This window comes from Protomyctophum parallelum (genome assembly GCF_964188405.1).
Source record: "Protomyctophum parallelum genome assembly, chromosome: 6".
Lineage (NCBI taxonomy): Eukaryota > Metazoa > Chordata > Actinopteri > Myctophiformes > Myctophidae > Protomyctophum > Protomyctophum parallelum.
The window spans coordinates 55,536,200-55,551,000 of record NC_139701.1 but is presented as its reverse complement, the minus strand read 5'-3'; positions in this window follow the sequence as shown (position 1 = coordinate 55,551,000).

Below are 14,801 nucleotides of genomic sequence, written 5' to 3'. Positions count from 1 at the left end.
TCAGTTCTCCACAACTCCTCCAGGATATCAATCATTTCTGATCAGATCTGTCTGTGGACTGCAGGCTTCAGGTGAAGATGAACTCTATCAAGGACACCAGGATCAATTCTGCTCAACAGGGAGGACACAATGACCATCAAGACCTCTGTAAGTTACTTACTGTTTTTATGTGGGTATACAGCATGTCATAAGGATGTTTTAATCTAGTCATGTTTACCGTTTTGTTAGCAACATTAGCATAGACTTAAAAGACAACCTGTTTTGTGTCTTTCTAAAATGCACAACAATTCCCTTGCAATTAATCAACACATAAACATGTGTTCCATTACCGTCTAAATAATATAGAATCAGCATGCTCATAGGCCTACATGTAACAGTTTATCCATCTTAACCCTGCCTAGAATACTAACAAATCAACAGAGAATAACTGTTGTATACATATAATTTGTGCCATGATGGAGTGCCAGGAGAGATAGCGAGGGGAATTGTAGAATCAAATTTGAAATGTCTCGTAAAATTGTTAATTGTGTACAAATGTGTTTATGTTGTTGTAGACCATAAATTACCTTTAAACAATATAGGGGTTGACCGTTGTCTTTGTTTCCATTTCAGTGTTGAATGAACAGTCTGGCTTCCCTGTTCTACCAGAGGTGAATGAACAAAGAGTCTTTGCTAAACACAAGTGCCACTGCTGTGATCAGTGTGGTAAACTCTTCACTACAATGTCCAAACTTAAAATCCACCAGAGAATTCACACTGGAGAGAAGCCCTATGGGTGTATTCAGTGCGGACAACACTTCTCTGCATTGTCCGGCCTTAAAAGCCACCAGAGAGTTCACACTGGAGAGAAACCCTATGAATGTGATGAGTGTGGACAATGCTTCTCTCATATGTTCAGCCTTAAAAGCCACCAGAGAATACACACTGGAGAGAAACCCTATGGATGTGATCAGTCAGTGTGGACAACACTTCTCTCATATGTCCAGCGTTAAAACACACCAGAAATTTCACACAGGAGAGAAACCCTATGGATGTATTCAGTGCGGACAACACTTCTCTGCATTGACTGGCCTTAAAAGCCACCAGAGAGTTCACACTGGAGAGAAACCCTATGCTTGTGATCAGTGTGGACAACACTTCTCTTAAATGTCAAACCTTAAAACACCAGAGAATTCACACTGGAGAGAAACCCAAATCATTGTGATGTGTGCGGAAAAGATTGTAGTAATTAAAAGAACTAATAGAAGTTCACAAGGCTGTACACGCAATTTAAACTGTTCCCTTGTTGTCAGTGTGGAAAGAATACAATACGAATTCACATATCTGTTTAGTTTGAACAGTATGACAAGAGCTTCATTCGAGCAGGTGAGAAACATCAACAAATCCACACAACCAAGTGTAGCATGATGATCCATTATGGACTTTGTAAAGCAATTGTTAATTAAAAACATTTTTTATACATTTTAGGTTACATTAACTATTAGTTTAAATCAACTAAATCAAACTGCCTATATATTTAGTCATTCAACGGATATTTAAAATAGCTATGATTATTTTTTTCTGTTGCAATTGGGATTTTCTTTTTACAATACTAATACTTTTTTGTATATACTTAAAATGACACTATGTAGTGAGATGTAATTTTGTGTTTATTACTTTATGTCTTGCAGTCAACAAATAAAGACAAACTTTCAAAGTCAAGAGATGTTTTTTGAGCTTGTGTTTATAGGAGTACAGTCTGTGGTAATTTCAGTCAATCACATGAAATACCCTTTGGGAGGCAATAACACACCTTGTAATGTAGGATCACATAACAGTGATTAATGAAGATGCTGTTATGAACAATCAAATACTATTAACACAATATCACAAACAGTCTATCTAATGGTTCGTTTGAATAACAAGAGGGGGAGAGACTCGTGCCGTGCACACATATGAGAGATACATGTGTTTAGTGTGAACAGTGTGACAAGAGCCTCATTAGAGTGGGTTCTATTGTTCACCTCTTTGGCCAATCAATCCCAAGCAGTTAATGGTTCCAACTCAGGCTCTCTAGTATAAGAAGAGCTTGTAATTGTCAGTTCTCCACAACTCCTCCAGGATATCAATCATTTCTGATCAGATCTGTCTGTGGACTGCAGGCTTCAGGTGAAGATGAACTCTATCAAGGACACCAGGATCAATTCTGCTCAACAGGGAGGACACTCCCTGTTAGGGGTTGACCGTTGTCTTTGTTTCCATTTCAGTGTTGAATGAACAGTCTGGCTTCCCTGTTCTACCAGAGGTGAATGAACAAAGAGTCTTTGCTAAACACAAGTGCCACTGCTGTGATCAGTGTGGTAAACTCTTCACTACAATGTCCAAACTTAAAATCCACCAGAGAATTCACACTGGAGAGAAGCCCTATGGGTGTATTCAGTGCGGACAACACTTCTCTGCATTGTCCGGCCTTAAAAGCCACCAGAGAGTTCACACTGGAGAGAAACCCTATGAATGTGATGAGTGTGGACAATGCTTCTCTCATATGTTCAGCCTTAAAAGCCACCAGAGAATACACACTGGAGAGAAACCCTATGGATGTGATCAGTCAGTGTGGACAACACTTCTCTCATATGTCCAGCGTTAAAACACACCAGAAATTTCACACAGGAGAGAAACCCTATGGATGTATTCAGTGCGGACAACACTTATCTGCATTGACTGGCCTTAAAAGCCACCAGAGAGTTCACACTGGAGAGAAACCCTATGCTTGTGATCAGTGTGGACAACACTTCTCTTAAATGTCAAACCTTAAAACACACCAGAGAATTCACACTGGAGAGAAACCCAAATCATTGTGATGTGTGCGGAAAAGATTGTAGTAATTAAAAGAACTAATAGAAGTTCACAAGGCTGTACACGCAATTTAAACTGTTCCCTTGTGGTCAGTGTGGAAAGAATACAATACGAATTCACATATCTGTTTAGTTTGAACAGTATGACAAGAGCTTCATTCGAGCAGGTGAGAAACATCAACAAATCCACACAACCAAGTGTAGCATGATGATCCATTATGGACTTTGTAAAGCAATTGTTCATTAAAAACATTTTTTTATACATTTTAGGTTACATTAACTATTAGTTTAAATCAACTAAATCAAACTGCCTATATATTTAGTCATTCAACGGATATTTAAAATAGCTATGATTATTTTTTTTCTGTTGCAATTGGGATTTTCTTTTTACAATACTAATACTTTTTTGTATATACTTAAAATGACACTATGTAGTGAGATGTAATTTTGTGTTTATTACTTTATGTCTTGCAGTCAACAAATAAAGACAAACTTTCAAAGTCAAGAGATGTTTTTTGAGCTTGTGTTTATAGGAGTACAGTCTGTGGTAATTTCAGTCAATCACATGAAATACCCTTTGGGAGGCAATAACACACCTTGTAATGTAGGATCACATAACAGTGATTAATGAAGATGCTGTTATGAACAATCAAATACTATTAACACAATATCACAAACAGCTGTTCTTTCACTAAAGCTGGAAGGATTTGGAGCAATCATGTGGAAATTAGGTTTCTATATGGACTTGATTGTCTATCTAATGGTTCGTTTGAATAACAAGAGGGGGAGAGACTCGTGCCATGCACACATATGAGAGATACATGTGTTTAGTGTGAACAGTGTGACAAGAGCCTCATTAGAGCGGGTTCTATTGTTCACCTCTTTGGCCAATCAATCCCAAGCAGTTAATGGTTCCAACTCAGGCTCTCTAGTATAAGAAGAGCTTGTAATTGTCAGTTCTCCACAACTCCTCCAGGATATCAATCATTTCTGATCAGATCTGTCTGTGGACTGCAGGCTTCAGGTGAAGATGAACTCTATCAAGGACACCAGGATCAATTCTGCTCAACAGGGAGGACACAATGACCATCAAGACCTCTGTAAGTTACTTACTGTTTTTATGTGGGTATACAGCATGTCATAAGGATGTTTTAATCTAGTCATGTTTACCGTTTTGTTAGCAACATTAGCATAGACTTAAAAGACAACCTGTTTTGTGTCTTTCTAAAATGCACAACAATTCCCTTGCAATTAATCAACCCATAAACATGTGTTCCATTACCGTCTAAATAATATAGAATCAGCATGCTCATAGGCCTACATGTAACAGTTTATCCATCTTAACCCTGCCTAGAATACTAACAAATCAACAGAGAATAACTGTTGTATACATATAATTTGTGCCATGATGGAGTGCCAGGAGAGATAGCGAGGGGAATTGTAGAATCAAATTTGAAATGTCTCGTAAAATTGTTAATTGTGTACAAATGTGTTTATGTTGTTGTAGACCATAAATTACCTTTAAACAATATAGGGGTTGACCGTTGTCTTTGTTTCCATTTCAGTGTTGAATGAACAGTCTGGCTTCCCTGTTCTACCAGAGGTGAATGAACAAAGAGTCTTTGCTAAACACAAGTGCCACTGCTGTGATCAGTGTGGTAAACTCTTCACTACAATGTCCAAACTTAAAATCCACCAGAGAATTCACACTGGAGAGAAGCCCTATGGGTGTATTCAGTGCGGACAACACTTCTCTGCATTGTCCGGCCTTAAAAGCCACCAGAGAGTTCACACTGGAGAGAAACCCTATGAATGTGATGAGTGTGGACAATGCTTCTCTCATATGTTCAGCCTTAAAAGCCACCAGAGAATACACACTGGAGAGAAACCCTATGGATGTGATCAGTCAGTGTGGACAACACTTCTCTCATATGTCCAGCGTTAAAACACACCAGAAATTTCACACAGGAGAGAAACCCTATGGATGTATTCAGTGCGGACAACACTTCTCTGCATTGACTGGCCTTAAAAGCCACCAGAGAGTTCACACTGGAGAGAAACCCTATGCTTGTGATCAGTGTGGACAACACTTCTCTTAAATGTCAAACCTTAAAACACCAGAGAATTCACACTGGAGAGAAACCCAAATCATTGTGATGTGTGCGGAAAAGATTGTAGTAATTAAAAGAACTAATAGAAGTTCACAAGGCTGTACACGCAATTTAAACTGTTCCCTTGTTGTCAGTGTGGAAAGAATACAATACGAATTCACATATCTGTTTAGTTTGAACAGTATGACAAGAGCTTCATTCGAGCAGGTGAGAAACATCAACAAATCCACACAACCAAGTGTAGCATGATGATCCATTATGGACTTTGTAAAGCAATTGTTAATTAAAAACATTTTTTATACATTTTAGGTTACATTAACTATTAGTTTAAATCAACTAAATCAAACTGCCTATATATTTAGTCATTCAACGGATATTTAAAATAGCTATGATTATTTTTTTCTGTTGCAATTGGGATTTTCTTTTTACAATACTAATACTTTTTTGTATATACTTAAAATGACACTATGTAGTGAGATGTAATTTTGTGTTTATTACTTTATGTATTGCAGTCAACAAATAAAGACAAACTTTCAAAGTCAAGAGATGTTTTTTGAGCTTGTGTTTATAGGAGTACAGTCTGTGGTAATTTCAGTCAATCACATGAAATACCCTTTGGGAGGCAATAACACACCTTGTAATGTAGGATCACATAACAGTGATTAATGAAGATGCTGTTATGAACAATCAAATACTATTAACACAATATCACAAACAGTCTATCTAATGGTTCGTTTGAATAACAAGAGGGGGAGAGACTCGTGCCGTGCACACATATGAGAGATACATGTGTTTAGTGTGAACAGTGTGACAAGAGCCTCATTAGAGCGGGTTCTATTGTTCACCTCTTTGGCCAATCAATCCCAAGCAGTTAATGGTTCCAACTCAGGCTCTCTAGTATAAGAAGAGCTTGTAATTGTCAGTTCTCCACAACTCCTCCAGGATATCAATCATTTCTGATCAGATCTGTCTGTGGACTGCAGGCTTCAGGTGAAGATGAACTCTATCAAGGACACCAGGATCAACAGGGAGGACACAATGACCATCAAGACCTCTGTAAGTTACTTACTGTTTTTATGTGGGTATACAGCATGTCATAAGGATGTTTTAATCTAGTCATGTTTACCGTTTTGTTAGCAACATTAGCATAGACTTAAAAGACAACCTGTTTTGTGTCTTTCTAAAATGCACAACAATTCCCTTGCAATTAATCAACCCATAAACATGTGTTCCATTACCGTCTAAATAATATAGAATCAGCATGCTCATAGGCCTACATGTAACAGTTTATCCATCTTAACCCTGCCTAGAATACTAACAAATCAACAGAGAATAACTGTTGTATACATATAATTTGTGCCATGATGGAGTGCCAGGAGAGATAGCGAGGGGAATTGTAGAATCAAATTTGAAATGTCTCGTAAAATTGTTAATTGTGTACAAATGTGTTTATGTTGTTGTAGACCATAAATTACCTTTAAACAATATAGGGGTTGACCGTTGTCTTTGTTTCCATTTCAGTGTTGAATGAACAGTCTGGCTTCCCTGTTCTACCAGAGGTGAATGAACAAAGAGTCTTTGCTAAACACAAGTGCCACTGCTGTGATCAGTGTGGTAAACTCTTCACTACAATGTCCAAACTTAAAATCCACCAGAGAATTCACACTGGAGAGAAGCCCTATGGGTGTATTCAGTGCGGACAACACTTCTCTGCATTGTCCGGCCTTAAAAGCCACCAGAGAGTTCACACTGGAGAGAAACCCTATGAATGTGATGAGTGTGGACAATGCTTCTCTCATATGTTCAGCCTTAAAAGCCACCAGAGAATACACACTGGAGAGAAACCCTATGGATGTGATCAGTCAGTGTGGACAACACTTCTCTCATATGTCCAGCGTTAAAACACACCAGAAATTTCACACAGGAGAGAAACCCTATGGATGTATTCAGTGCGGACAACACTTCTCTGCATTGACTGGCCTTAAAAGCCACCAGAGAGTTCACACTGGAGAGAAACCCTATGCTTGTGATCAGTGTGGACAACACTTCTCTTAAATGTCAAACCTTAAAACACACCAGAGAATTCACACTGGAGAGAAACCCAAATCATTGTGATGTGTGCGGAAAAGATTGTAGTAATTAAAAGAACTAATAGAAGTTCACAAGGCTGTACACGCAATTTAAACTGTTCCCTTGTGGTCAGTGTGGAAAGAATACAATACGAATTCACATATCTGTTTAGTTTGAACAGTATGACAAGAGCTTCATTCGAGCAGGTGAGAAACATCAACAAATCCACACAACCAAGTGTAGCATGATGATCCATTATGGACTTTGTAAAGCAATTGTTCATTAAAAACATTTTTTTATACATTTTAGGTTACATTAACTATTAGTTTAAATCAACTAAATCAAACTGCCTATATATTTAGTCATTCAACGGATATTTAAAATAGCTATGATTATTTTTTTTCTGTTGCAATTGGGATTTTCTTTTTACAATACTAATACTTTTTTGTATATACTTAAAATGACACTATGTAGTGAGATGTAATTTTGTGTTTATTACTTTATGTCTTGCAGTCAACAAATAAAGACAAACTTTCAAAGTCAAGAGATGTTTTTTGAGCTTGTGTTTATAGGAGTACAGTCTGTGGTAATTTCAGTCAATCACATGAAATACCCTTTGGGAGGCAATAACACACCTTGTAATGTAGGATCACATAACAGTGATTAATGAAGATGCTGTTATGAACAATCAAATACTATTAACACAATATCACAAACAGCTGTTCTTTCACTAAAGCTGGAAGGATTTGGAGCAATCATGTGGAAATTAGGTTTCTATATGGACTTGATTGTCTATCTAATGGTTCGTTTGAATAACAAGAGGGGGAGAGACTCGTGCCATGCACACATATGAGAGATACATGTGTTTAGTGTGAACAGTGTGACAAGAGCCTCATTAGAGCGGGTTCTATTGTTCACCTCTTTGGCCAATCAATCCCAAGCAGTTAATGGTTCCAACTCAGGCTCTCTAGTATAAGAAGAGCTTGTAATTGTCAGTTCTCCACAACTCCTCCAGGATATCAATCATTTCTGATCAGATCTGTCTGTGGACTGCAGGCTTCAGGTGAAGATGAACTCTATCAAGGACACCAGGATCAATTCTGCTCAACAGGGAGGACACAATGACCATCAAGACCTCTGTAAGTTACTTACTGTTTTTATGTGGGTATACAGCATGTCATAAGGATGTTTTAATCTAGTCATGTTTACCGTTTTGTTAGCAACATTAGCATAGACTTAAAAGACAACCTGTTTTGTGTCTTTCTAAAATGCACAACAATTCCCTTGCAATTAATCAACCCATAAACATGTGTTCCATTACCGTCTAAATAATATAGAATCAGCATGCTCATAGGCCTACATGTAACAGTTTATCCATCTTAACCCTGCCTAGAATACTAACAAATCAACAGAGAATAACTGTTGTATACATATAATTTGTGCCATGATGGAGTGCCAGGAGAGATAGCGAGGGGAATTGTAGAATCAAATTTGAAATGTCTCGTAAAATTGTTAATTGTGTACAAATGTGTTTATGTTGTTGTAGACCATAAATTACCTTTAAACAATATAGGGGTTGACCGTTGTCTTTGTTTCCATTTCAGTGTTGAATGAACAGTCTGGCTTCCCTGTTCTACCAGAGGTGAATGAACAAAGAGTCTTTGCTAAACACAAGTGCCACTGCTGTGATCAGTGTGGTAAACTCTTCACTACAATGTCCAAACTTAAAATCCACCAGAGAATTCACACTGGAGAGAAGCCCTATGGGTGTATTCAGTGCGGACAACACTTCTCTGCATTGTCCGGCCTTAAAAGCCACCAGAGAGTTCACACTGGAGAGAAACCCTATGAATGTGATGAGTGTGGACAATGCTTCTCTCATATGTTCAGCCTTAAAAGCCACCAGAGAATACACACTGGAGAGAAACCCTATGGATGTGATCAGTCAGTGTGGACAACACTTCTCTCATATGTCCAGCGTTAAAACACACCAGAAATTTCACACAGGAGAGAAACCCTATGGATGTATTCAGTGCGGACAACACTTCTCTGCATTGACTGGCCTTAAAAGCCACCAGAGAGTTCACACTGGAGAGAAACCCTATGCTTGTGATCAGTGTGGACAACACTTCTCTTAAATGTCAAACCTTAAAACACCAGAGAATTCACACTGGAGAGAAACCCAAATCATTGTGATGTGTGCGGAAAAGATTGTAGTAATTAAAAGAACTAATAGAAGTTCACAAGGCTGTACACGCAATTTAAACTGTTCCCTTGTTGTCAGTGTGGAAAGAATACAATACGAATTCACATATCTGTTTAGTTTGAACAGTATGACAAGAGCTTCATTCGAGCAGGTGAGAAACATCAACAAATCCACACAACCAAGTGTAGCATGATGATCCATTATGGACTTTGTAAAGCAATTGTTAATTAAAAACATTTTTTATACATTTTAGGTTACATTAACTATTAGTTTAAATCAACTAAATCAAACTGCCTATATATTTAGTCATTCAACGGATATTTAAAATAGCTATGATTATTTTTTTCTGTTGCAATTGGGATTTTCTTTTTACAATACTAATACTTTTTTGTATATACTTAAAATGACACTATGTAGTGAGATGTAATTTTGTGTTTATTACTTTATGTATTGCAGTCAACAAATAAAGACAAACTTTCAAAGTCAAGAGATGTTTTTTGAGCTTGTGTTTATAGGAGTACAGTCTGTGGTAATTTCAGTCAATCACATGAAATACCCTTTGGGAGGCAATAACACACCTTGTAATGTAGGATCACATAACAGTGATTAATGAAGATGCTGTTATGAACAATCAAATACTATTAACACAATATCACAAACAGTCTATCTAATGGTTCGTTTGAATAACAAGAGGGGGAGAGACTCGTGCCGTGCACACATATGAGAGATACATGTGTTTAGTGTGAACAGTGTGACAAGAGCCTCATTAGAGCGGGTTCTATTGTTCACCTCTTTGGCCAATCAATCCCAAGCAGTTAATGGTTCCAACTCAGGCTCTCTAGTATAAGAAGAGCTTGTAATTGTCAGTTCTCCACAACTCCTCCAGGATATCAATCATTTCTGATCAGATCTGTCTGTGGACTGCAGGCTTCAGGTGAAGATGAACTCTATCAAGGACACCAGGATCAACAGGGAGGACACAATGACCATCAAGACCTCTGTAAGTTACTTACTGTTTTTATGTGGGTATACAGCATGTCATAAGGATGTTTTAATCTAGTCATGTTTACCGTTTTGTTAGCAACATTAGCATAGACTTAAAAGACAACCTGTTTTGTGTCTTTCTAAAATGCACAACAATTCCCTTGCAATTAATCAACCCATAAACATGTGTTCCATTACCGTCTAAATAATATAGAATCAGCATGCTCATAGGCCTACATGTAACAGTTTATCCATCTTAACCCTGCCTAGAATACTAACAAATCAACAGAGAATAACTGTTGTATACATATAATTTGTGCCATGATGGAGTGCCAGGAGAGATAGCGAGGGGAATTGTAGAATCAAATTTGAAATGTCTCGTAAAATTGTTAATTGTGTACAAATGTGTTTATGTTGTTGTAGACCATAAATTACCTTTAAACAATATAGGGGTTGACCGTTGTCTTTGTTTCCATTTCAGTGTTGAATGAACAGTCTGGCTTCCCTGTTCTACCAGAGGTGAATGAACAAAGAGTCTTTGCTAAACACAAGTGCCACTGCTGTGATCAGTGTGGTAAACTCTTCACTACAATGTCCAAACTTAAAATCCACCAGAGAATTCACACTGGAGAGAAGCCCTATGGGTGTATTCAGTGCGGACAACACTTCTCTGCATTGTCCGGCCTTAAAAGCCACCAGAGAGTTCACACTGGAGAGAAACCCTATGAATGTGATGAGTGTGGACAATGCTTCTCTCATATGTTCAGCCTTAAAAGCCACCAGAGAATACACACTGGAGAGAAACCCTATGGATGTGATCAGTCAGTGTGGACAACACTTCTCTCATATGTCCAGCGTTAAAACACACCAGAAATTTCACACAGGAGAGAAACCCTATGGATGTATTCAGTGCGGACAACACTTCTCTGCATTGACTGGCCTTAAAAGCCACCAGAGAGTTCACACTGGAGAGAAACCCTATGCTTGTGATCAGTGTGGACAACACTTCTCTTAAATGTCAAACCTTAAAACACCAGAGAATTCACACTGGAGAGAAACCCAAATCATTGTGATGTGTGCGGAAAAGATTGTAGTAATTAAAAGAACTAATAGAAGTTCACAAGGCTGTACACGCAATTTAAACTGTTCCCTTGTTGTCAGTGTGGAAAGAATACAATACGAATTCACATATCTGTTTAGTTTGAACAGTATGACAAGAGCTTCATTCGAGCAGGTGAGAAACATCAACAAATCCACACAACCAAGTGTAGCATGATGATCCATTATGGACTTTGTAAAGCAATTGTTAATTAAAAACATTTTTTATACATTTTAGGTTACATTAACTATTAGTTTAAATCAACTAAATCAAACTGCCTATATATTTAGTCATTCAACGGATATTTAAAATAGCTATGATTATTTTTTTCTGTTGCAATTGGGATTTTCTTTTTACAATACTAATACTTTTTTGTATATACTTAAAATGACACTATGTAGTGAGATGTAATTTTGTGTTTATTACTTTATGTATTGCAGTCAACAAATAAAGACAAACTTTCAAAGTCAAGAGATGTTTTTTGAGCTTGTGTTTATAGGAGTACAGTCTGTGGTAATTTCAGTCAATCACATGAAATACCCTTTGGGAGGCAATAACACACCTTGTAATGTAGGATCACATAACAGTGATTAATGAAGATGCTGTTATGAACAATCAAATACTATTAACACAATATCACAAACAGTCTATCTAATGGTTCGTTTGAATAACAAGAGGGGGAGAGACTCGTGCCGTGCACACATATGAGAGATACATGTGTTTAGTGTGAACAGTGTGACAAGAGCCTCATTAGAGCGGGTTCTATTGTTCACCTCTTTGGCCAATCAATCCCAAGCAGTTAATGGTTCCAACTCAGGCTCTCTAGTATAAGAAGAGCTTGTAATTGTCAGTTCTCCACAACTCCTCCAGGATATCAATCATTTCTGATCAGATCTGTCTGTGGACTGCAGGCTTCAGGTGAAGATGAACTCTATCAAGGACACCAGGATCAATTCTGCTCAACAGGGAGGACACAATGACCATCAAGACCTCTGTAAGTTACTTACTGTTTTTATGTGGGTATACAGCATGTCATAAGGATGTTTTAATCTAGTCATGTTTACCGTTTTGTTAGCAACATTAGCATAGACTTAAAAGACAACCTGTTTTGTGTCTTTCTAAAATGCACAACAATTCCCTTGCAATTAATCAACCCATAAACATGTGTTCCATTACCGTCTAAATAATATAGAATCAGCATGCTCATAGGCCTACATGTAACAGTTTATCCATCTTAACCCTGCCTAGAATACTAACAAATCAACAGAGAATAACTGTTGTATACATATAATTTGTGCCATGATGGAGTGCCAGGAGAGATAGCGAGGGGAATTGTAGAATCAAATTTGAAATGTCTCGTAAAATTGTTAATTGTGTACAAATGTGTTTATGTTGTTGTAGACCATAAATTACCTTTAAACAATATAGGGGTTGACCGTTGTCTTTGTTTCCATTTCAGTGTTGAATGAACAGTCTGGCTTCCCTGTTCTACCAGAGGTGAATGAACAAAGAGTCTTTGCTAAACACAAGTGCCACTGCTGTGATCAGTGTGGTAAACTCTTCACTACAATGTCCAAACTTAAAATCCACCAGAGAATTCACACTGGAGAGAAGCCCTATGGGTGTATTCAGTGCGGACAACACTTCTCTGCATTGTCCGGCCTTAAAAGCCACCAGAGAGTTCACACTGGAGAGAAACCCTATGAATGTGATGAGTGTGGACAATGCTTCTCTCATATGTTCAGCCTTAAAAGCCACCAGAGAATACACACTGGAGAGAAACCCTATGGATGTGATCAGTCAGTGTGGACAACACTTCTCTCATATGTCCAGCGTTAAAACACACCAGAAATTTCACACAGGAGAGAAACCCTATGGATGTATTCAGTGCGGACAACACTTCTCTGCATTGACTGGCCTTAAAAGCCACCAGAGAGTTCACACTGGAGAGAAACCCTATGCTTGTGATCAGTGTGGACAACACTTCTCTTAAATGTCAAACCTTAAAACACCAGAGAATTCACACTGGAGAGAAACCCAAATCATTGTGATGTGTGCGGAAAAGATTGTAGTAATTAAAAGAACTAATAGAAGTTCACAAGGCTGTACACGCAATTTAAACTGTTCCCTTGTTGTCAGTGTGGAAAGAATACAATACGAATTCACATATCTGTTTAGTTTGAACAGTATGACAAGAGCTTCATTCGAGCAGGTGAGAAACATCAACAAATCCACACAACCAAGTGTAGCATGATGATCCATTATGGACTTTGTAAAGCAATTGTTAATTAAAAACATTTTTTATACATTTTAGGTTACATTAACTATTAGTTTAAATCAACTAAATCAAACTGCCTATATATTTAGTCATTCAACGGATATTTAAAATAGCTATGATTATTTTTTTCTGTTGCAATTGGGATTTTCTTTTTACAATACTAATACTTTTTTGTATATACTTAAAATGACACTATGTAGTGAGATGTAATTTTGTGTTTATTACTTTATGTCTTGCAGTCAACAAATAAAGACAAACTTTCAAAGTCAAGAGATGTTTTTTGAGCTTGTGTTTATAGGAGTACAGTCTGTGGTAATTTCAGTCAATCACATGAAATACCCTTTGGGAGGCAATAACACACCTTGTAATGTAGGATCACATAACAGTGATTAATGAAGATGCTGTTATGAACAATCAAATACTATTAACACAATATCACAAACAGTCTATCTAATGGTTCGTTTGAATAACAAGAGGGGGAGAGACTCGTGCCGTGCACACATATGAGAGATACATGTGTTTAGTGTGAACAGTGTGACAAGAGCCTCATTAGAGCGGGTTCTATTGTTCACCTCTTTGGCCAATCAATCCCAAGCAGTTAATGGTTCCAACTCAGGCTCTCTAGTATAAGAAGAGCTTGTAATTGTCAGTTCTCCACAACTCCTCCAGGATATCAATCATTTCTGATCAGATCTGTCTGTGGACTGCAGGCTTCAGGTGAAGATGAACTCTATCAAGGACACCAGGATCAATTCTGCTCAACAGGGAGGACACAATGACCATCAAGACCTCTGTAAGTTACTTACTGTTTTTATGTGGGTATACAGCATGTCATAAGGATGTTTTAATCTAGTCATGTTTACCGTTTTGTTAGCAACATTAGCATAGACTTAAAAGACAACCTGTTTTGTGTCTTTCTAAAATGCACAACAATTCCCTTGCAATTAATCAACACATAAACATGTGTTCCATTACCGTCTAAATAATATAGAATCAGCATGCTCATAGGCCTACATGTAACAGTTTATCCATCTTAACCCTGCCTAGAATACTAACAAATCAACAGAGAATAACTGTTGTATACATATAATTTGTGCCATGATGGAGTGCCAGGAGAGATAGCGAGGGGAATTGTAGAATCAAATTTGAAATGTCTCGTAAAATTGTTAATTGTGTACAAATGTGTTTATGTTGTTGTAGACCATAAATTACCTTTAAA